General features: G+C 37.8%; 1 long non-coding RNA gene across 1 annotated transcript in view; it reads right to left on the bottom strand.

Annotated features, from left to right (window-relative positions):
- Positions 1-22,617: 22,617 nt before the first annotated feature.
- LOC126184869 (uncharacterized) overlaps positions 22,618-24,936 on the bottom strand; it is a 191,705-nt gene continuing 189,386 nt past the window's right edge. Inside the window, exon 4 of the long non-coding RNA XR_007536894.1 lies at positions 22,618-23,436. This is a non-coding gene — a long non-coding RNA (uncharacterized LOC126184869). The remainder of the gene's footprint in view (positions 23,437-24,936) is intronic.

Genomic DNA, 24,936 nt, shown 5'->3' on the forward strand with positions numbered 1-24,936 from the left:
GTGTGCCGGACCGAGACACGAACTCGGGACCTTTGCCTTTGGTGGCCAAGTGCTCTGCCAGCGGAGCTACCCATCACTACTCACGACCTGTCCTCACAGCTTTAATTCCACCAGTACCTCGTCTCCTACCTACCAAACTTCACAGAAGCTCTCCTGCGAAAGTTGCAGAACTAGCTAGCAATCCTGGAAGAAAGGATATTACGGAGATATGGCTTTGCCACATCCTGGGGGATGTCTCCAGAATGAAATTTTCACTCCGCAGCGGAGTGTGCGCTGATATGAAACTTCCTGGCAGTTCGCAGGAGAGCTTCTGTGAAGTTTGGAAGGTAGGAGACGAGGTACTGGCGGAAATAATACTGTGAGGAAGGGTCGTGAGTCGTGCTGGGTAGCTCAGTTGGCAGAGCACTTGCCTGCGAAAGGCAAAGACCCTGAGTTCGAATCTCGACCCGGCACACAGTTTTAATCTGCTAGGAAATTTCATGTCAGCGCACACTCCGCTCTAGAGTGAAAATTTCATTCTAGAAAAAGAATTTACTGTGGAATTATGATACATGACAGAAGTGTCGGAAAAGAACTTTGGGATGTTTTACCCCATAGCAACTGTGGAAGCGAATACAGACAGAGAGAAGTTGTATGAATATGTTCGACTACCAATGGTAGGAATTAACACGCTTTATCGGTGTTGCAGAGCTCACCCTTATACATTAATATGGGGAACTATGAGTGAATGGTTACAAGTAAAGACGAGAGAGGTATTAATTACTTCTGAGTATGGAGAATCGCACGCTGCTATGTCACTACGGAGTGTGCAAGTGTGTCGCAAGGAAATTATGATGATTTGCCCAACAGCGATACGAAGTGCAACTGTATCTGGGGAAAGCAGCACCGACGGAATGCCAAAAAAAAATATTGGCACTACAACCGCATTTTCAGAAGGTGGGAGAATACTGAATCTACTCAGTTTTTGCACTGGAAATTGCGATCATGAAAACCTCAGGGCGTGGCAAAGTTCGAATTACGTAAGGGCAGTCTTTTGGTGAACGGAACAACTTGTGAGGTAGCTGGGACTAGCTTCCCCCTCCCAGCTACACTCACAGGTACGACTGTACGCCAATTAATCCAACCTCCATTCTGCTGCCAATGTAAAATCTAACTTACTTTAACAACAGCCTGAATCCTAGTCTCGAACGCTCTTTAGACAAGCTAATGGCATCTCAGGAAGAAAAAATCTTCATGTGGCAAATGTTGTAACGTATTCAGCATCAAGAGAACCGACGCCAAAATATGGTAACCATAAGCATTACGACTATTAGTTTTGCCATGTTTCTGATATCAATTCGCGTACAATTATTTAGTGCCAGATGTAGAAGTATCCATTCTTCAGACCTACCGACACATCAGATACCTGTCGAGTGGTTAACTAACGTAATCCGAGAAATGTAGACTAAGAAAACTGTAAATTGTTATAACTTGTAAAGACGAAAATAAGGATAATGTAGCGCATCTGTGAAAAGGGTTCAGCAAACCGAAACTAAAGAATAATGGTATACTACTACGGAATAAAGAGAAGCTCCATGTGAGCCAGATCTCATGAGCAAATAATTTGTTGCAATGGCCATAAGGTGCAATTATTTAAGTAAATACAGGGTCTTCGGAGAGGAAAGGACAATATTTTACACAGTGATAGTGTAAGCAATTCTGAGCAAAAAATGTTATATGTACATAGGTCCGCAAATGCTTCGTCAGGAGGTATGCGTACTGAAAGGAACTTTAATTCTACAAAATTGATGTGCACAACGTGAACGTATACGGAATACAACTGGACGGTAACGTGATTTTCTTGAAAACAATGTTACAGAGAAGTACAGTTATGTTACACATTTTTGCATAATGTTTACTTATTTTGCATTTAGTACATAATGCATTACAACATGCATGTTACAAGGTGTACAACTTTGCTTCCGTCGTTTTTTCCGCAACATCTGAGGCTTTAATGAAACAAATTGGTTACACATGTATAATTCTAAGTGTTTTCCATCGCTGGCCACTACTTTCTCCCATATTTCGGGCAGTGTACGAATCCCGCGTCGAAAAAATTGTTCATCTTCTGAAGCGATCCAATTTGTGACTTCTTCATGAGATCGGAAGTGTTGGTCAGCCAGGGCATGCGCCATTGATCTAAACAGGTGATAGTCAGAGGGATCAATGTCTGGAGAATACGGCGGGTGGGGTAGGACTTCCCATTTTAACGTTTCCAAGTACGTTTTGACCTCTTTCGCAACGTGGGGTCGAGCGTTGTCGTGCTGCAAAATCACTTTATCGTGCCTCTCACTGTATTGCGGCCGTTTGTCTTTTAATGATCCGCTCAAACGCATTAATTACGTTCGATAACGAGTACCTCTGATTATTTCACTCGGTTTTATCATCTCATAGTACACGACGCCGGGCTGGTCCCACCAAATGCAGAGCATGATCTTAGAGCCGTGATATTCGGTTTGGCTGTCGACGTGGACGCATGGCCGGGATATCCCCATGATTTTTTGCGTTTAGGGTTATCGTAATGAACCCATTTTTCGTCCCCGATCTCAATGCGATGCAGAAATTCCTTCCGTTTTTGCCTCTGAAGCAACTGTTCACAAACACACAAACGTCGTTCAACGTCTCTTGGTTTCAGCTCCCAAGGGACCCAAGTTCCTTCTTTCTGAATCATGCCCATAGCCTTTAGACGTTTTGAAATGGATTTCTGTGTCACTCCCACTAATTGTGCCAATTCTTCTTGAGTTTGACGTTCGTCTTCACTCACCAATGTCTCAGATTCCGCATCTTCGAAAACATTGTCTCTTCCACAATTATGCTGGTCTACGACGTTAAAATCACCGTTCTTGAAGCGTTGGGACCACTCACGACACGTTATTTCACTAAAAGCGTCCTTATAATACCTACTTGAGAGTATTCTATGAGACTCGGCCGCTGTTTTCTCCATATTGAAACAAAATAGTAACACCTCCCGCAAATGAGGAGAATTAGGCTCGTAAACTGACATTTTCAATAAAGAACAACTTGATAATGCACACACATATCGACTAATGTTTGAATGAGGTTATGTTGACTGCGGTTCAAGCTAACTGCCTGACGTCTATAATCTGTTTCTTTCGACCGCTGCTTACCGTTGTCGCCACCTATCGGCAAACGGCGGAAGCAAAGTTGTACACCTTGTACATGTATTCAGTTGAAAAGGACTTACCAAATCTTTTACAAACGGCTGTAACACTTATCATACAGATGTTGTGCAGTTCACAGAACAGGTTCGAATATCCCACCATGAACGTCAATGCACTTTTGCGCTCTAGCGATAACATGTTGTATTGCTTCTTCAGTTGCTTGTGGTTGGTTTCTATTCAATTTACCAGCGTCCCTGATGCAACGAAGCAGTTCATCTCGTGTATTTACCGTCACTTTGTTCACCTCTGATTTCATCCAACCCCATAAACAGAAATCTAAAGGTGTAAGGTCAGGTGATCTTGGAGGCCAGTTAATAGTACTGCCACGGCCAATCCAGCGATTAGGGTAGGTGCTATTGAGATGGTCTCACACACGTAAGATAACATGTGGAAGGGCACCGTCATGTTGAAAGTACGTTCCAGTTTGATTGGCTAAAGGAACGTCTTCCAATAGTTCCACAAATGAATTTTCAAAAAATGCAGGTACCTCTCCCCCGTCAATCGCTGATTGATAATAAATGGACCTATGAAAAGGTTACCGATCACGCCACACCAAACATTCATGGCAAAACGAACTTGGTGACCATCGATGATTACTGCGTCTGTTGTTTATTCCATGTCATGAAAACTGGGCATCGTCAGTGAATAGTATGTATGGAAGCAAATGACTATTCTCAGTTACCCAGTGACAGAATTGAAGTCGTTGGGCATTGTCGCCAACGTGGAGATTTTGGACACGCTGTATGTGAAATGCATACAGGTTTTCCGCATGTATTGTTTCAATGTTTCCCATACACATGTCTGTGGGACATTCATACGCAGGGACATTCTTCGTATGCTCGTACTGGGACTTCGCTCATCACTTGCGATAATTTTTTCCTGTTCTTGCAAAGTTTGTTGAAGTGCACGCTCGGACGATATACGTCTACTTGTAACAGAGCCTGTTGCACGCAAAGTAATAAACACTTTGGTAAACACCCTGCGATCAGGTATCGTCGAGTCGGAAAGCGCCTGTGGTATTCTTCTCTTGTAGCGGTAGCACTACCGTCGCAGAAGCCATAAACATACACCATATCTGCGTGTTCCTCATTACTGTAGACGTGTGGCATTGTTAACAGCGCTAATACGAACACAGTTAACACCATACACTACACAGCTAACCGATCCGTCGCCGGTATACTACACAATGCGGCTTACATGGCACAATTGTGCAAACAACGGGTGAATGTACTATGTACGTCACATGACCATAATACGTGGTAGGTTGCATAGCGTAAACATGGCATGTACCCGTGCATTGTTTGCAAGAAAATCACGTTACGGTCCAGTTGTATTGCGTATACGTTGTGCACATCAATTTTGCAGAATTAAAGTTCCTTTCAGTACCCATACCTCCACAACGAAGCATTTGCGGACCCATGTTCCTATAACAGTTTTTGTTCAGAATTACTTATACTATCACTGTTTAAAATATTGACCTTTCCTCCCCAAACACCCTCTATTTGAGGTTGTTGCAGAGTATAGTCAAAGGCAAAATTGGGACGAATTTTTTGTAATGATGGGGGATTGTTGGCCCGCAGAATAATTTTATTGTATATGTGTACATGTTTAAGTTTTTTAAAGTTGTACCAGTTGAGCTGAGAAGAGAGAAGGCTAGTTCTGGGCCAATGTGCCAGTCAGCAACAAAATGTACCGCCGATGTAGCGGATCTCAGGGCATGAAGAGGGCATTGTCACAAATTCCGAGCCAGGAAAGCAGAAATACGAATGTCCCTGTGCTATGGAACAGGCTATTGTGAAGTAACACTTTGTAAGTTCAGCTCCAGGGCGCCAGTGCAATATTCAAAAGTACACAGAAAGACACGAGGAGCTCGGCGACCATGAATAATTATTCAATTATCTCAGTGATGCCAGGAGCGTTGATAGGACCAATAAACGAGGACAAATACGTTCACACAACCAGAGCCACCGTGTTATAGGCGCAGGCGCGGCCCTTTAAATAACGAGGTTTTCGGAGCTCAAAGACACATTTAGTCATGCTGCCATTTTGTCCGTGATGCTAGAACCAGAGAGAATGAAAGTCTACTGAATTTTAATCAAACCACGACAAGTTGATCGCAGATGGTCTGCTTGTTATCTGAGGGCTGACATCAACACCAAAACTTAGCCAACCTGATGCATACCACAGCCCTGGTCTTCCGTTGGTGTTTGCTGGGATATCGCGGGTGAGAAGACTTGTGCTGCCAGCCCTCCTCCACTACGGGTCACCGTGGATGATGTGTAAGCTGTCACCTCCACACCAACCAGGCGTGACACGTTCGCGCAGCCTTCTGGCCGACTCATGAATATCTGCTACAATCTTGGTCGATCCATGATGGATGACCAGGGCGTGCTCTTCACGACAACTGACATCCTAAGATGTTGACGACCGGCTGCCGACCGCTGCCCTGAAGACACCTTAAAACTCTGTAAACTCAAAAGGAGAAATAAATGTTGCAGATACCACTGTGTCATTGACGCCTCCGGGCGTAAGCTGGACCTCACTCACAGTCCGTGCCCGGCCTTCCGCTCACAACACTACCCCAGATGACTGGGTTGCAACACTGTTCTTATTTTTACCAATGTGCTTTATCGAGCTTTCGACCATCTTCACTTGGCATAACACATATTTAAACCTTCAATTAGTACATTGTGACAGACATCAACTATAGTTTTGATGCTACCGTTGGCCTGTGCAAAATAACAAGTCTGTTTACGTATTACATTTTACGAGTTTTATACTTACAATGTATTACTCGTTAGAGACATTTACTTTCTATTCTGCTCGTTGCTGCTCCTATTTTCCGCATTTATGAACGTGGAAAAATCGCTTTTCGTTGCGTATTGCGCAATAACGGCGCAGCATAACACAAAGGAAAAGTTTTCATGTCGCGCTTATAAATCGACAAGTAGAAGCAATAACAAGCAGAGTAGAAAGTAAGCGCATCTAACAAGTAATAATCTGTAAATATGTAACTCACTAAGTGTAATGAAGAAACAAAAGTTCTTAATTTGGACAGGCCAGCTGCAGCATCCAAATCGCATCGATGATCTTAACGGTGTCTTAATTGAATATTTAAGTATGTATTACTCCAGTTATAGGTGGGCGAAACCATGGAGCTCATAAACCAGTAAAATGGACTTTTATCATATGATTAAAGTTAGTAAGGTAAATGAACAAGTAAGGAGTAGGAGAAATGTATGTATGTCAAGGCAACGACGGAAGGCGATGGAAGGAGCGTATATGAGGAGAGGAAGCTAGAAGGAAACAGAGGGAGGGAGGGAGAGAGATAGAGATAGAGATAGATAGAGAGAGAGAGAGAGAGAGAGAGAGAGAGAAGTTTTTGCTTCGTTGAGTCTCTCATTCATGAGCTCAATGTGGCGGCGGAATAAGATGAGTAATACATTATTTCTGCCCCACTGATTCATTTTGCTAAATATTCTACGATTCTGTAGATCATTTTGTTTCCATCTGTTACTTATCGATTATGCAGATGTAGTTTTATGTTAGCGGTTTCTTTATTTGGTAGTTTTCCCTAAAGGTGCAGAGATTTCTGATGTTACTGACATACTCTTGTAACTGACCAACGATATCGTTGTTTAAAGCGGTCGGCAAATGTATGGTTTGTTTGAAAGTTCGTTCTTGTCATCGTTATGAGGTAATAAACTGTTTATACAGGGTGTTTCAGAAGTGATGGTCAATATTCTGGGATATGACAGAAAATATCATTCGAAACAAACAAGTGAAGTAATCACGGGCTCTAAAACGCATACCTTAACAGCTATGAGCAACTCTTGATCTTCGATACTATAACACAAATCTCTTCTACTCCATGCTCTTTGCTTTCTATGTTTTTGGAAGTGGTAGGATGGACCAAAAGAAGAAAAAAAGCCCAGTAAACATGTGCTCTAAAATTACGAGCTCTTGTTCGTCTTCGCTACTTGGAAACACAACTCTTCTAATGAGCAAGCGCTCATAAATTTTAAGGTATGCACTTTAGAGCACATGTTTACTAAACTTTCTTTTCTTGTTTTGGTCCATACTATCACGTCCAAAAATATGGAAAGCAAAGAGCTTGCAGTAGAAGAGATTTGTTTCACAGTCTCGAAGATCAAGAATTGCTCATAGCTTTTAACCTATGCGTTTTAGCTCCCATGTTTACTTGACTTTTTTGTTTCGGATGTTCATTCCTGTCATATCCCTGAATATTGACCTTCACTTCTGAAACACCCTGTATAACAGTATGGATATCGTGTATGAAAATGAAGACTAAATCGTTATAGTTGTGTTTCCATTGTGTAACATGAAACTGTTCTGCCAAGATGACACCAAGGTTCCTCCTGAATGACTTAGTAGCTATTGAATACGCAAACATTGGTACAATAACCAATGCATAAAACTGCAATTTATATCAATGTGTCATTTTATACTTAATAGACTTTTTATGATTTTTAAGGTTTCCGATGGATGTTGTGAAATGGTTATGGAAGACTGATACATTCTCAATTTTTGTTCTTATAGTCGTTTAAAATTCTTTAAAACTAGCTACGCCACTATCTTATAACAGCTTGTTACACTTGAAGCTTTTCTAGTTTCTGATAACCTAGAATGTAATGACATAGAACATGAAAATGCAGTCTGTAAATAGTAGTCACACTTAAAACACGAAAATGGAGGCTAAATTTTCTTCACAACCATCATTGTCTTCCATAGTACAATGTATTATTACTTAGTGGCTGTGTGGAACCGGCATTATTATACGAGATGATACTCCATTTGCGGTTTTCAACTTCATTCGCTTAGCCACGATAAAGAAGTCCCGAGAAAGAAACAGAGCACATAAATCAACAGCACAGGTGCTCGGTTTGAAGTCTCACTCCCACCACCTCCTGAAACTTCTGTTTGCAGTTAAATCTCTCGTCGACACCGACTAACGTACAGAACAGAACTGTGATTTAGATAAGTTTTTGTTGTGCGTCCATTTGGTTAGATTATGTTCTAACTTAGGTCATGCCTAGTGCTGAAGTAAGTGTTTTATTTATATGCAGAATTAAGAATAAACAAAGCACTTCCTCATAGCGTCCCAGTCTAACTATTCACTGTGAGGAATTGTGCCTTATGGTGACACAAAACGATTTATCACCACAGAGGCGCATAATGCCTTTTACAGGAATAGAATTGTCCAGTATCACAGACATTCAGACGATATCGGTCGGAAGAAATCAAACTGTTACTGCTGTAGTCATATACATTGGAAAAGACTTCCGGTTCTCTACTGTTTCACACGAAATATTGAAGTTATTAAATAGCTATTCCTAGTGTACAAACATTCTCTCTAAAATGATAAAATAAACTAGGAAATGAGTGCGAAACCATTCTTTTTCTCTGTATTTATTCTGTTAACCGCATTTGTTGTTTCAAATGAATATTTTTCTGACCGTCTGTTGAAGTAATATACCCACATTTTTATGCTGAGACTTGTGCGGCATTGAGGAAAAAATATATACTGGTAAAGGAATTTTCAGAAAAGAAGTGAAATAATACAACTTTATTAGAGGTACCAAAAAGATAAGGTTATATTTTAAAATACGAAACTATTCTACAACAAATGAAAGGAATTTTGTGTATCTAAATGTCTGTAAATTTCAGTTACTATTTCATATACCTTTGACATAAAGTTGATATGTATAAATATATATAAACAATATGTAATGTATCATCCAATGACATTAGTATTATTTTAAAATAATTTTTAAAAAGCGGAAATCTATTTAATATACATCATCTGTAATGCAGATTATAAAATTACAAATTCAATGAGTCGTTCATTATTGAAATTTAACTGGTAAGAGCTGTTCGAATTTTAAACATTTATTGAATAATATCTTCAGAAACAACACTTCATAAAAATAACCAGAAATATAATACAAAACATCCAAGCAGATAATAGACAGTACAACGAACATGTTCTTCTGGATTGGAATGGTTTTGTGTGATGCCCAATAAGAAGAAAGCTCATGACATGTGATGCCTTATTTCGTACTATAGGCATTTTATATGTTAACCAGACGTTTATCTGGTCATATTGCAAATTTACAATTCCTCTACATGTTTCAGTGTATTATTCTCCTGATATGCCTTATTATAATTCAAACAGCCCTGTTCAATTATGCTATATGATATGCATTTGGGATAGGTATTTTAATAAAATATAACTCATTTATGTAATAAACGCTACATTGACAATATAGTATACGAGACCATTATACTGCTGTCTCATGAGTTAATGTCAATACTGCAATACATCTGACCACATCATTGTTACTTACTTTTGGATCGTATTATCCAAATTTTCAAATAAAGATATAATGTGACATCTTTGATTCAGTAAAACTTAAACTGTACATAGCAGGATAAAACGATTTTTTACTTTGCTGTTTTTCCAGTATGTCCTTGATGGACTATAACTTCCTAAAATAACGGCAAGGACTAAAATTTTATGGCTATAGGTACAACAGACGATACTCCGTAGAAAGAAGGTGGAAATATCTGTTGTCTCGTCATCTATAACTAAGAATACTGCTTGAATACACATCTTGAAATTTTCCCACTGTGACAATTCTTTATATTCTGATTATTAACTGAAAGGTATATTATCTTTTAAATTTAGTGTGATGATAATAAAAATATTGTCGTTATTACCTGTTACTCTTCGCAAAAACATTATTCTGGATGTTAACTTAGAGTTAGATCCGATGTGATTATTTTCTTATTCCTGTAAGGAGCTGAAGAAAGCTAGTGTCATTTGTGGCAAATTACTGTAACTGTGAGAGCCATTGTTGTCATTAAGCAATGTTTGCGTATTTGACCAACTTACGCCATGAGGGTTCCGTTCTCATTTGAATTATAAATAACTTCCTTCCATATTTTACCTTTGATTTTTAAGATCTAGTGTAAATTCAACACAAATGTTAGGTTATGTTACTGGAGATAAAGTAAGCGATTTTTCAACTACATTAGCGAATACATTTTAGCGCTAAGCTGACACTTATTGAACAATTGCCATACAGTATCCCCTATAATACAAATACTCACATCCAAAACCCACGAGAAATCAGCCTTCTCATTTATGGTAGCAACATCTCTTTCATAATAAAACGCTTTTTCAGCCACTCGCACCAGAAACGATTTGATAAAAATGAAAAACTTATAAACTGCGTGCATCTTTTCAGGAGTAGTGTACTGCTTCACAGAAGGCAAGTAAAATAAAATGATAACCGCCTCTACGTACTTATAGTTTTCCTACTTAACTTTACAAAAAATCCAAAAACAACATTCACTTCACCATTCATTCGGGGTTGGGTTTTACTAAAACACAGCACTCCAGAAAGCACATTTAGGTTGGTGAAATGATCAAATATTCTCATTTCACTAGTATTGTTTTTCCTTAATGAGAATAACACTTAATATTTAAGTTCGTACTGTATCTTCCGAGAAAGAGACAATTGTGACTTAAATACAATTTGTATTGCTTCATACACGCGTTCCGCATGTTTGATTCACGTAGTGAGTCTGCGGCAACGGAATTAATGGAGAAATCAATAAAACACGAATTAATTCGTTGTAGTCTTTAACAGTAAACACAGAAATTGCTATCGCAGCATACATATAGTTAACAACATTTATAACGCTCTGTAATTTTACAGTATACACATACAATAATACACGAACACTATTAAAACACAGCACTAACATTAAAAGTTCCTTCATGGATACATTGTTCTCATTGCTTTCTGAGGTTTACTTTCAGCGACGATTACGAAATAAAACACATTCATTGCGATTTCGCGCGAAAAATGCCTAATAGAAAAGTAAGGAGAACAATTTATGATTGTATTACAACGCACTGAAGATTGTGAACGGAAGCTACCCTGACATTGCACAGACCAAACAGATTAGAGCGAATAGACGCTTCTGTTTCCGCTGCTTACTTTTCTTACTATGTATGTAAACGTTATCTACAATGAAACGTCTCCTACCGTGTATGTTAACTGTATTCTTTTTCGATTAATGAATGCCTGGGTTTCCGCCACTGAATCTTCCTAGTCATTCATACGCAAATATAAACATACATATACAGACATACACATACGAAAACACTAACATTTAAACACACACGGCATTCAGATAACATTAAACGATATGTCAAGAATACAAATGAAACTCTGATTTCTAATCACTCTCTAAAGCGTCGCTGGCTGTTGTGCGATACCACAATGTACCATGTTACCGTAGTGCAAACGATAGGTTGTGTAGAGGAACAGGTCCTTCAACTGTAATGCCGGTGTCATTATTGCTTGATTACAGAATTATTGCTTAAGATTTTCGGGTATCGTTATTAACATTTTCTTTTTTACAGTCAAGGCACATGATGTGCTGCCATAAAGGAAACTGACTTTGTAGAAACTATGGTTACGGAAACTTGACTTACAAATACTATTCGCATATTATACAGTAGCTACTTACATGCCATTCATGATTACTTAAATAAGAAAACTCAGGAAAAGACGTTTATATTTCCTCCGAATAAGTAGGCTTATTAGCGAACAGAAACTTGTAGAAACTTGGAAATTAGGAACCATTCATAATCTTAGCATTGACTGACTTGCACCGTTCTGTCGTTACGGCGTCGGCAGATGCATTGCTTCTTAGCTGATGAGTGTTTCCACAACTAAAATTGGGTAGTAGTACTAAATAATTCATGCATTAGGTGTTACAAAACTATGGAAGGCTAAAGGACAAACATATCCGGTGTATTCATGAACAACGTTACAAACTTCGAGAGAGTATTCCTGGGACCAAGAGGAGAAGAAGAACCTATAGAAACATAGTTTTAAATACTTTCTATTTCTGGATAATGGAACGTGGTATGTCTAAAGCAAATATTTAATATATTTATTTACCGTTTACCGTTGAAAAGTATCTGTTCGAAACACATTCTACTCATTTCACCATAACCTCACAATGACAATGTACTGATTTCCTTATTCTCACTAGGATCTGAAGCACATCACAGATCCTGCTCTACGTGTACGTGAACTGGACACACTGGTATGGCATAAGCCAAACATTTCGTTTGTCCCCGCATAAGTCGAGTAGGATGTGCTATAGCCGAGGTGATCGTCACGCTTTTGGCGTTTTACATAGACCCTTACGCCTCGCGTCGGCTCAGCAGAAATCTTTAATTTGCGCACATCGACGCATGTGCCGACTAAAAATTCATTTCTCGGCCTAATACGGCGCACGCGCACGCGCTTCCTGACCAGGGTTTCAACATGCAGCTCACATATAATATTATTCTGGGTGACATCAGATGACTGAACGTCAATAAGTGTTCTTAACTATTTTTATGCTCATTCGAAACTGTCTATCACGTACAGTTTTTTTCACGATGGAATCAAGTTTATTAAGTTTAGTTAAAGGAATTTTATTTGGACAGCAAGTCGGATATGAAAATGTCCCACTTTTTATTTGAGTGGGGTAACTGAGCAAAGAAAAAGCATTCGAAGGTAAAGGTTTGGCCAGATCGGAGACATTTTACACCTTGGACTAAAAATATCTTGCATGAACCGTTTGTAGACCGCAAAAATATTGGTTTCACCTCTGCGCATCAAACTGGCCTCGATGTAGCAGTGTTTAAAAACTGTTCCACAAGATGGATGCTACTCTGAAATATCTTTTTTTATCAAATTTCCCTTTATCAGTGGAGAAAAATTCATACTGGAATTTTATTTTGCTGCTCAGACTTATAAATTGAGTAAGGATCACAAATTTGAGAATGCAATAAATAGACTACGTTCTGGTGTACTGTTGAAAACTTTCAAGGGAGTAGAAACCTTAAAATTACAAAAACATTGTGAAAACCATGTTGGGAAATTTAAAGAAGATGGGCTGTAACATGAGTGTAAAAATTCACTACTCACATATTGCCTACCTCCTTGAAAATCTAAGACATAATAGTGAAGAGCAGTGTCCACCAGGATGTTTAGCAGATGGAGAAGAGGAATGAAAGTATGATGGCAGGTGGTTTTTGCGTCTTGAAGAGGAACAATAAAGCTGTAAGGTATTTACGAGGAAATCAACAAAAAACGGTTTGAAAATCAAATGTTGCTAAGGAACCATTTGTACATACCTAAGAAATAAAAGAGTAATTATATACCATAGAACTTGATTTTATTTTAATATTTGTGCTTTAGTTACTTAAATATTTAAAATATAAATCTTATTTTGTGAAAAATCCTGGTGTGATAGAAGAAATGAAATTAATTTTTAGAATTATAAATTGGTTCTAGAGAAATCACCTAACGAAAATTTTAAAAAAGTGCAAGATTGTGTAATCAAGATGGTGCATCAAACAATTATCACCGAGAACCAAGTGGAACACCATACTAATTGGCACTTTCAATCGCGAGCTGAGAAAGTTGCCTAAAATCCTGACATCAAAGCTGAAACGGACACGAAGCTGGAATAATGAAACTTATGCTAAATTACAAGAAAATACCACCTTTCCAGATCTATTCCGTTAACAAGAGAAATAACGGCGAAAGCCTCAAGATTATCGTGTTACATTCGATATCTTAGAATACATAGTAGAATACGGCTAAAAAGAACCTTCTGTGATATGTTACACACTGGGAACATATCGCCAGGAATCAGAACGGATTATACTATAATGGTCTTTAAACCGAAAAAAAACATGTGGCTTTAGCTACCAAAACAAGACCTTAGTTTGAGAGGTAGCTACCATGTTTGGCACTTTTATGACAACTGTCAGCCTAGATCGTGAGTATTTACGTTTTATACGTTTCACAAATAGTAAGTTTCGTCGATTTGCCATCATCAGATCTCGATGAAAACTATCTGAAACATTATTTCGTCACAATTACACCATCCGTATTGTGTAGATGCTAGTGCTGTTTCAAAATCTTGGAACAAGCAATACGTAACACAGCTCTGGTGTAATAAACATAGCATTTCCAACTTAGGAACTGGATTTCGAAATTACCGAATCTATTTTGAGCACTTACTAACACTGAAAACTTGCATCGCGTCAGTACTAAAGAAGAATGTAAAAATCAGAATAGCTGTTGTGGAATTATGTGTCCGTATGGTATCCAAATAATTATGTGATGAATATGTACTGGCCCGTTGTTAACTGAATATCCATTGTTACTAGTGCTACGCAGATTATCTACATAGGAATTTTTGGCCCTCTTCTGTTAAGTTTGACGAAACCATTATAATGTTGATAAAATATGCAAGAATTAAGAATAAGATAGTTTTCTTTTGTTAACGAAACTTATCGCTATCTGAATAGCAGTAACCTTTTTAAGCCTGGCCTCAGCTTCAGGCACTACGTTTGGGCCCATCTCTGGGCAGAGAATCAGTTATACAGACAAACATACTAAAGCTGTCTTTCAGTTTTCGGGGATTATAGTCAGAATGACAGTTTCTAAGAAATCGGAATGGGTGAGAAGGCAACAGAAGAAACTGTCGATGGCGTATTAAATGGAAATTTAAGCGTCAGGAAATAGCAGGGCACTTTTCTGTCCACAAGCGTTCATTAGGAGAGTACAGTAGTGACACATACTTTTGGATAATAATAATTTAAAAACAGTTCCACAGATCAGTTGAAGACGAGATAATGAAACATCTTAAACATTTAGAATACTGTTTCTTTGCTTTTTTGCCCTAAAGATAACAGAATTTTTAAAACTGATTTATGATTTAGCGGGACATTTGTGCTTACTTCATCGATTCAACAGGAACAAGAAAACTGTTGGCAACAAATTTTTTCCGGGTTTCGTGAAGCGGCATTCCGAATTTTCCTTATGATATGCCCAAACTACCAGCCTTCAAAGAGCACAAGACGTCAACAAAGAGCAAAGAACTGTTGTTTTGAAGGCTTATAGCAACAAAGACATTACTGTTGTATTTAATTTTATTTGTATGTTCATATCTGCAATTTTTGTTTCTCATTCAATCTGTTCGAATTTGAGACCAATTAGTTGAAGCATAGCATTTTAATAACAATATTAAAAGTGATTATTTTTGTATTTTTTATATTAATGTCGTTAATATTCACTGTGAGACAGTTTTATTGGAATTTGTTCATATGATTTTTATAAAATTGGGAAACAGTTTGTGTGTCTGGGAACCCCTAATAATACGAAAACTGGAAAAGTTGCATGACCCTAATAATCCACAGGGCATAAACTAAAAATCAAAGAAGAACGAAATTCGGTCGGAATTAATCGTCAACTTATCATGACTCCGTAAATGATACTATAGGGCTTTTATATGAATAGGAATGTGTGGACGAAATTCGACCAATAGGGAAATGTCAGGTGGTATTGGACAAGTAAACTCTTCTGAAATTATAATTTTTTTCAGAGGGTTGTCTATGAACATATTTCGCACTAAACAATAAAATGTTAGGTTTCTTGACAAAATTATAAAACTCAATGTCATAAGAATATATTTTCGTTGTTTCTTGTACTGCTACCACGTTTTGTATTTTTGTTGTTTAAATTTTGGTGAGTGGTATAGAAAATGAAATTTTAACGAGTAAAATGTCATTTTTGTTAGAAAAAGTTTTAATTGTACCGTTAATGGTTGTATCGGCAGTGAAACTGTAACGAGTAAGGAGTCGTTTTTGTGATAAGAAACTTTTAATTGGAGTGGAAATGATTACTAATATTAAACCAAAGTAAGTACAAATTATACACCTTAGTTCGAAATTTCCACTTCGAGAGAAAGTTGACTCAAACAAGGAAAAATTATTATTAAAGTTAGTAAACTAAGGCTATGGGCAAAATAACTGTAAATCAAATATTAGTTTAACCTTTAGTGAAACTTATCACACCTACGGTAAAGACTGTTCAGCTCTACAAGAGCCCATCGCAAATGTGGCATTGAATCCAATCTTCATTGATCGTATGATATTGATTCCTGTTCATCACTGAATGTCCTCTGAAAAAGACTTGTCAGTTTCTAAAACAGGTTTCGCGGCTACGTCATTATTTTCCTGTAAATCTTTAAGCCTGTCACCTACTGTACATCTTGAAACTAATTATTTCCCATGATCGACATTTCACGAAGTCTAATTTTGTCTATTTCACTGTAACAGAAAAAATTGTAAATATTTTAGTATTTATGGTATCTGTCTTGTCCAGTACAACCTGAAAATGCTTTGCCCAATAAAACCCGAACGTAGTAATGTGATTCACATTGTTATTAGCTATGCTTGCCATTGCCACAACTTACAATATACAGAATAATATCGGTGTTATCTAAAGCTACAACAAATATGTACTATTACTTATTTGCAAAGAAAACACAATGCTTCAAAGATAAGTTCGTGCACCGAAAAACATATTGGAAACATATAGTGTGGCCATTCCGAAATGCACTGCTGTTTTTATAAAAAATCGCGTGAACGGTCTTATTCTACCTTATCTCCCACTGCGTTGGAGTCTTAGGTACTTCGAGTAGCGCTAGAGTTTAGAAACAGCTCCTGTCCGTTACAGTCCACTGTCCGATACTACCTGACCTAACACTATAGCAGAAATATGAGATATTAACGTGTAACAAGTTGTAGCAGACGAAATACGAAGCTCGATCTATGGTATCACGGATCCTTGATGCGTACATCAGTCTCTTTCTTTCTCACCCCATAACTATTCCATTCTATTACAGCTGAACAGCAACCCACTAAGACTGACAGCAGGTTGAAAGGTTTGTCAACGGATTTTGCCGATACGTGGAAACAGCGCAGTGTGCGCCACCTATGGGGTGCCAACAGCGTTCAGCGGCACAAAGTAAGAAAACAATTATAAGTTATTATAAATGAAAATAGTTATAACAAGAGACCAAGCTTAGCAACAGAGGTATAAGGATAGGTCACAAATAAAATTTACAGGAAAATGCTGTAAAATGAAACTGCAGTTGTACGCGCAATTTTTCCGGTGCAAATAGCATTAAAGTGCTTAAAATGAGCAGAGTTAACATAGCAGAAATAACGTCTATGGAATACAATAAAAACAACTGAGGGCGAGGAAAAGACGTCTGAGAACTGTGTGTAAAGACCTTCAACCAAAGAACGACAGTATGTCAAACAGTTGCGAATAATCCTTTCGGTATGATGTCTGTTCTAGTTGCCTGCTACATTCACGGTCTTAATGTTGGAGTTACAAGATAACTTTTACTTATTTGACATGAGCACTTCAGACTATGTGTTTTAATTATGTTTCCATGTATTGTGAATTTATATATGTAAAAATTTTCCTGTTTTTAATACTTCCAGTGCTACTTGAGGCTTTTGATGTGGTTGTTATTCTCTATGTTAATTGAGAAGAGATAACAGTAATTTATTCTGATGAAGATACTCTTAGTTGGTATCGAAACCAGGTCAATGCAAAAAAAATTTGTGAAACCGGTTGGTTATTTTTATCCTTCATTAAAACTTAAATACGGTTGCTGAGAGTCAACCATGTTCAAGATTGTATGATATTTACGTATATCAATTTCCAAGGTTCTTATACAATTTTCAGAAAGTAAAGAAGCATGAAAACAATAAAAAACGACAAGGAATTGTGGTACATTATGAGCCATGTTTATTACAAGACAGTTCTGCGTAGATGCGCTTGCTAGCAAACCGGCTGCATGGAGGATTCCAGCCAAGTGAATGCGCCCGTTCAAAGTTTGGGCATTCCTGGCAACAACAACATATCCGGTATGTTGATGGGTCCACAGCTATGAGTGACAAACGACAGGAAGATGGATGAGACAGGAGGGAAAGGGAAGGACCCTCCACCAGGGCAAAAATTACAAGAAGACTAACTTTCCGGAATGAAATAAGAAACTATTGAAAGAAATAGCATTTACAGATACGCAAAGCCGTAGTCCGCAGGCCTGCGTTCACAATCGTAGTGCTGGGCGATACACCGGTAGTGGTGAGTTAGCACTTCGATTTTGTATTAAGTAAATCATTATTCCCGTGAGTTATGATCAAGCGACAAATTTAACATAATTGTACAACAATAAATAAATAAATAAATATTACATTATTAAAACATTTTTCATATTTGCTGTTAATAAGTGGGAGAGACGAGAGACAGCAAATTACATTTGTGTGGAGGCGGGGTAAGAGGATAGGGAAGGAGAAATTTAAAAAAATAAAATGTGGACTCTACCGGAATCCAGCCATGGATTGTTGCCTGTAGGCTGCATCTCTACATTTCTGCCTTGTATCGAGTGTTTTTATAGGTATTTAGAACTACAGAACTACTTAGATGCTTGTGGCGGTCAGAGTATAATGATATTTTGCGAACGTAAGAGTGATACCCTGTGTATTTCCTGGTGAAATAGGTCCAGAGAATTTATGGTTCAGTATTTGACCGAATGTTCGCCTTCTCATTCATTTGCGAAAGACATGTGTGAAAGCTTTCAGCTCCGACTACTACGCACATGGATGTCTGCGGATGATAGCACGATCGAAAGTAAGCCCTCAGATCTTCACCACCAACCCTGTGAGTTGTGCTGTCTTATAATCTGCCTGTGAATTGTGTACAGACTTGCCAGTGAATGTTAAGTGCATGCATATTAAGGGGGCGGGGGTCTCGACTCTAATTTTCACGATCGCCACAATCCTTTGCCTCTTTTCCGATCCCAATGGGTTCTCATTTCTTCATCGTAAAGCATCCCTTTTTTGATTCTTGAAGTTTTCTTGGTGTAATGAATATTTTATAGATTCCGGGGCTGCAGCCGAATGGCGCCGATATTTTGCCACAGTATTTCGGCTGTCAACCATTCAACCTTCTTCAGATATCTCACCTGAAGATGGCTGAATGGCTGTCAGCCGAAATATAGAGGCAAGATATCAACGTCCAAGGCGGAAATCATTCAGACATCCTTTTTTTTAGAATTTAATATAATTTCTACACATGTATTTCAGCTGTCATCTAATGAACCAGGCAGCTGCGCCAAAAAAGTTCCACCAGCAAACCTTGTATTGGAAGGGGAGGAACGAGCAGAAGTTGCTGAAGCTGGTAGTGAAATACCTGTGGGACATACTGACCACAAAGGAAATAGGAAGAATAGAGGATAATGAAGATGTTCTGGATACCTTCAATTTGGAAGACATGCAAAACGTTTTCTCAGATTTCCATAATCTTATTCCAGCGTCATACCAAATAGATCAGTGTAAAGAGTCCCTCTATTAAATAAGTAGAAAATCTGGTAACCTGAAGATGAAAAACTGTGCTAGGAATGTCTGGCAGCATTTGAAGAAGCTTGCGGAAACTATAACACAGCTGTAGATTTCGATAGTCGAGAAAATGTAAGTGGTACCGAGGCTGAAGTTGCCCACAAGTCATTGGAATCTCTGCAGGAAAAATTCACCTGACTAAAACTACACTCGTGGAACGATGAAACTGACAGCAAAAATAGAAAACTAACAGCTACCTTTCAAGTTGATGGATGCAGAGCCGTCATAAAAGCCTCCATATTACAGTTTTACATTCTAGTTAATGTTTTGCGTATAGTTTTTCAATAAAAAGATTACTTCCTGCAAACAGCATAATTATGGCGGCGTGATTACGTAGACTTCTCCGTTTTCTTCGTCTCAAGTAAACCCTCTCGAAGTTTATACCACTACTTATCGTGTGTACTTAAAGCAAAGAATCTCACGTAGACAGACAATAATTTTAATTTCAGAAGCTCTTAAGTAATTTATTTCTCTTCAGAATTAATTTCTAGTCTTAATTACAGTGGCACACATACAACATTTACGTTCTTTACATTCAATATTACACATAAGGACGAAACTAGATTATAAAGCATATTTCTTTACGATTAGCGTATAATTTTTACATTACCTCAGTTAGTTTTGTTGGCCAATCCATGGCAACGCGGTTCAAGTATTGAGTCATTATGTTGCAAGAGAAGTAGCGAAGAATCCTATTTACACAGGCGCAATTTGTTCTACTGTTAATGTGTGCTGCCCGGTTAGTTGCATAACGACAGCTAGCACTGTGTAGCCTCTATTGGTGTTTGAAGTTTAGAGTTAGAGGCTACAAGATGGCGTATTGTGGGCTCATAGACGGAGCGTTGTGAGATTTGAAAGCAGCTGAAAGCGAAGGAGGCCGCTTAATTCGGCGGCAGGCTGGTGAAAGATACATCTTTCTCTGTACCGGGGAAGATTATGTATGCTAGTTGCATTTGTTCATCTTGAAGTAAATTTGCTTCTTATGTATTTTAGAGCAAGCGTCAACTTAATCTAATAAGGCACGTGTGTATTTACATACTACTTTTATATTGTTTTCTTCAATTACGAACTTATGCTGACTAACCAGTGCAAATTACATAATATATCTATTTACAACTGTTACTAATACACAGAACAACAAACATTGATTGGTGTTACAGACGAATTGTTCAATTACTTCCATTCACTCTGCATAAACACAATTTTTTAGTTCTATAGTTACTGTAACAGAACCGACATAGCGTGTTGGAGATGTATGTGCTCTGTTTCATACTGCCAGTTCATTAGTTTTAAATCGGAAACCGTATAGGGAATAACTTCGTAAGTTATTTGAAAGTGGACACTTCGTACGAATCCGGAATATTGAGGAAATTTAAGACTACACAGTTACGTACAGTCTAAACAAGAAAGAAGATGCTGTATGCGAGGGAATAATGGTATTGATGAATATAGCAATGACAGATTTTATCGTCCCAGACTACTCTGCTATAAGTTGCTCGAGTTTTCTATTTACGTTTTACAATATGATAAAGTGCTAGCAAATAAAGAAGGGTTTAGTTTTTGCAACAATATAACCCCCAGGGTATTCAATTCTTCATTTGTTTCGTATAGTTTCATACTTCATATTGGGTTCTCTGTTTCATACAGGAAATGCATTGTTAACTGTAGGGACCATATTGATACGACTGTTACGCTTAGGACCACCATAACTATCGTTTACGCAAATATAGCTTATATTTCCTACGTAATATTTGCGACATTAAGATTTTTGAGATCATGACATTTCCAGGTTATTACTGAGAGACGGAACGGTAATGACGACATTATATCTCGGTTGAAGTTCGAAGTCAGACAGAATGACAACGTCGGTCTCACTAGCAGAGTTGGGTAAAATCGCAAGCTCTCTCAACAGTCCTATGAATCCAGAAAATATTATTAATTTTTAATTATTTGAAGCTTAACCCTCTTGATAACAAAGAAATTGTTGCTTTTTCTGTCTTAGAAATTACAGACGCAGGTGGTATGAGATCCAGAACACGAGAAGAAAGAATGCAAGCTGGGCAATGGCTGGATATTAATGAAATTGTACTTTGGGATAAGCAAACCGAAGGATCGGATAGAAGTTATTAAATATTGTCCCACAGGACGATCTCATTTAGTCAATGTGATAAGACAAAGTGTTAGATATGGTAACTCACGATACTTTCACAAATTTCATTTTCGTCATTCAGTTATTGCAGAATAATGCGATTTCTTTAGAACTAGTGAACTTCAACAGGGTTAAAATCAGTAACTTGCTGACTTAGTTCTGAATCTAACACACAATCAATGCCAATGATGATAATGCAATCCATCATGTAACACCACCTTGTTCCCTTTTGAACCTTCCCACACCGATATTTATTGTATAGAGTCATGTCCACCAACGATACCGTTCGGAGAAAAAAAAAAGTTAAGTTCATTTTAATGGTCACTATGCGTCTTCAGACTCTGAATTAAAGAAATATTAATGAATTTTCTGTGATAATATGAACTGACAGCTAACAGACACGGCTTTTATCATCCTTGCTTAATATCACTGGTTTTGTACAATACTTCACAGACTTATCAGTGAGAACTTATCAATGAGAACATGATCTTTTTCTAGTGGAAAACTTACATCCTTGGTCAGATAATTGAGCATGTGTATTCAATGCCTTCAGTATGTCAAAAAGATGACAATCCAGATATTTCCACCTTTTTTCTAGGAATTATAATTTCTTTGTAATACTTTCTTAATTAGAGAGCACCAGTGCCATAAAAACAAGAAATCTCATTAGGTACTACGAAACTAAATATTATACTTGGTAAACATGGAGAAATGTTCTGCTGTGCTCTGCTGAGCGTGTTATACTTGGAATAGCGGTACAGATATGCACAGTGATAGTGTTCTATGCTGAAACATAGCGAATTATAGAACTCTAAGAATATCTAACTTCATCAAGAATGTTTATTAAGAATCACATAAATCTTAATGGATAGTAGTAGATGACGTGTAGGTCACTTCAGCATAGAACTTCGTTCATGCAGATTACTTTTTTCAGTGGATATTTATAATCAGAATGGGAATAAGGTAATACTTATTTCGACGTCAATCATTATAAAATTGCGATCTGTGTTTCAGTTCAACGCATTTTTCTGTTTGAAAACAATGTCCTGAATTTCTTACAATATATAAGCACAGACGCGAGAATTTCTTGGTGTAATTCGAAATTTCTAACTCGGGGCAAAGAACCCCAAGTTTCGTACTAATTTTTTGGATATACCTGTTTCATGGTGGGTTGTCTGGCGAAAAAGATATGAACACAAACAGAGAATAGGGTACGTCAAACATGCAAACACTTATATAAGACATGAAAAATTAACATTTGCAGAATTCTGTATATTCTAAATTAATTATGGTGAAGAGGACAAACTTCCTTGTTACACGTATGGATGTATAAGGATTCCTACGTATTGCATATAATGAGCACTAGTGAGATGTGTGGATAATACAAATGATGAGTGTACAAGGGTGTTATTCACACTGTGCTGTCATTTAACTGACACAAAAATCATAGTGACAGACTTCGTTTTGATGCAGTTGTCAAAACACGTTCTTCAGAGTACAGTGATATGATTGCTCAAATTTCTCCCGTTTATAAACAAATTTCATAAATCTACTGTCCGCATTTAAACATGTAACGTACAAGAACAAATATTTTAATTAGTAAGCATTCCTGAGAGGCCGAAACGGCACCCAGTATATTCTCGCAGTACTGTTTATGGGCTTTTCTTTCCGTAGAGGTTCTGGTCCAGCCGCTCACAATCCTGTAACAAAAGAAAGTATGAACATAGTTGCAGGTTCAAAACCATACAATTGCAACATAAAATTAAAGTCATTCACAATTAATACCATCTGTAGAATAAACGGTGAAACGTATCGCAGGAGAACGAATGCAAAATGATATTCAAATGTAATTTGATCTGCAGAGTATAATATACCCTTTCGCTTTTTAAAAGCTTGAATCTAAAGTTTATCGAGCTAAATGAATTGCGGGTTAAGTTTTACGGAGGCATACATTGGTAAATACATTTCCAGGTACTGGACGGAACATGAAGGAGTAGAAATCGACTTCAATATTTGAAAAGTCAAGTCTGTCCAAAATAAGTATCGTAGAACTCCCAATAAGGTACATTACTTGGTCTGTTATATGTTTTAATCTGTTGCGTCGATTCGGTAATATCCTCTAAAAAGTTTCTTGGCTTTAACAAATCGAACAACACTTTGAGAATCAAAACACAATATTTGTAGGATGATGAGTAGGTTTAAAAATATATTTACTGTTAAAAATCATGACCTTAAAATCAAAAATAATATTTTATTTTAGGATTCACGTAAATGGAACACATTTATCTTTTTTACTCAGTTGAAATCCGAAAAACATAGAGGTGTGGTTTAAATCTTAACTCATCATGAATTGCGTCATAGATAAATACACTGCCGGCCATTAAAATTGCAGTTCTATGGAAGCGGCATTTAAACAACGTCAAACTGACGCGAGGTGTACCGCGTGCTTGGATGTGCAAGTGACTAGCATTGCAGCAAATCAGCGCGAAGAAGGTAGGAGTAACGTCGCCTACACTCTGTTTATAAGGGAAGATTACGCGGCATGTTTCTCATTCAGAAATAGCATTTGAAAGTACTCGTTTGTGGAATATCGTATTGTGCTATGTGCAAGGAGGAAAAACGTCTACCGCCGCGGTCAAAAATTAGCTAGCGGGAGGGTCGTGCCTTTCGAAAACACAATTTATTGTTCAGCGTTATTGCTGCTCACGTTGTACATGAAATTTTGAAGACATGGTTTCAGCAGGGCCGTAGTATACATCATGCAGGATGTGAACGATCCCGCGCGACATGATCTAGAGTACAGACATATCGTTTCCTCGGCCATGCGGGATTGAGTAGCCACTGACAAGGGGAACCCGCCGTAGGTCGATCTCTGATACAGTCTAAAGTTGGCAGGGCGATAGAATGATGAAAATAAAGGGATATATACTTATCTTGACTTAGGTGCTAACACCCAACAGCTTCCGAGAAAATGGCGGTTAAAGTTTCGACACGACTTTATCAGGCTACTCACGCGTCGTCGAGTGCTGTCCGTTAGTAGCGCAGTGGCTAAGAGCACCGTTTCGAAATTGTGCACCCCGTGTTCGCATCCAGTTTTTTTTATTTTGCTGTCGCAGGATAATGTGACATCAGTATTTTTATGACAACATGAAATAAAATGGAATTAAAGACAAAAAATTAAGATTTCAAATCTTATTAAA

The sequence above is a fragment of the Schistocerca cancellata genome, chromosome 4 (assembly GCF_023864275.1).
Source record: "Schistocerca cancellata isolate TAMUIC-IGC-003103 chromosome 4, iqSchCanc2.1, whole genome shotgun sequence".
In the NCBI taxonomy this organism is placed as follows: domain Eukaryota; kingdom Metazoa; phylum Arthropoda; class Insecta; order Orthoptera; family Acrididae; genus Schistocerca; species Schistocerca cancellata.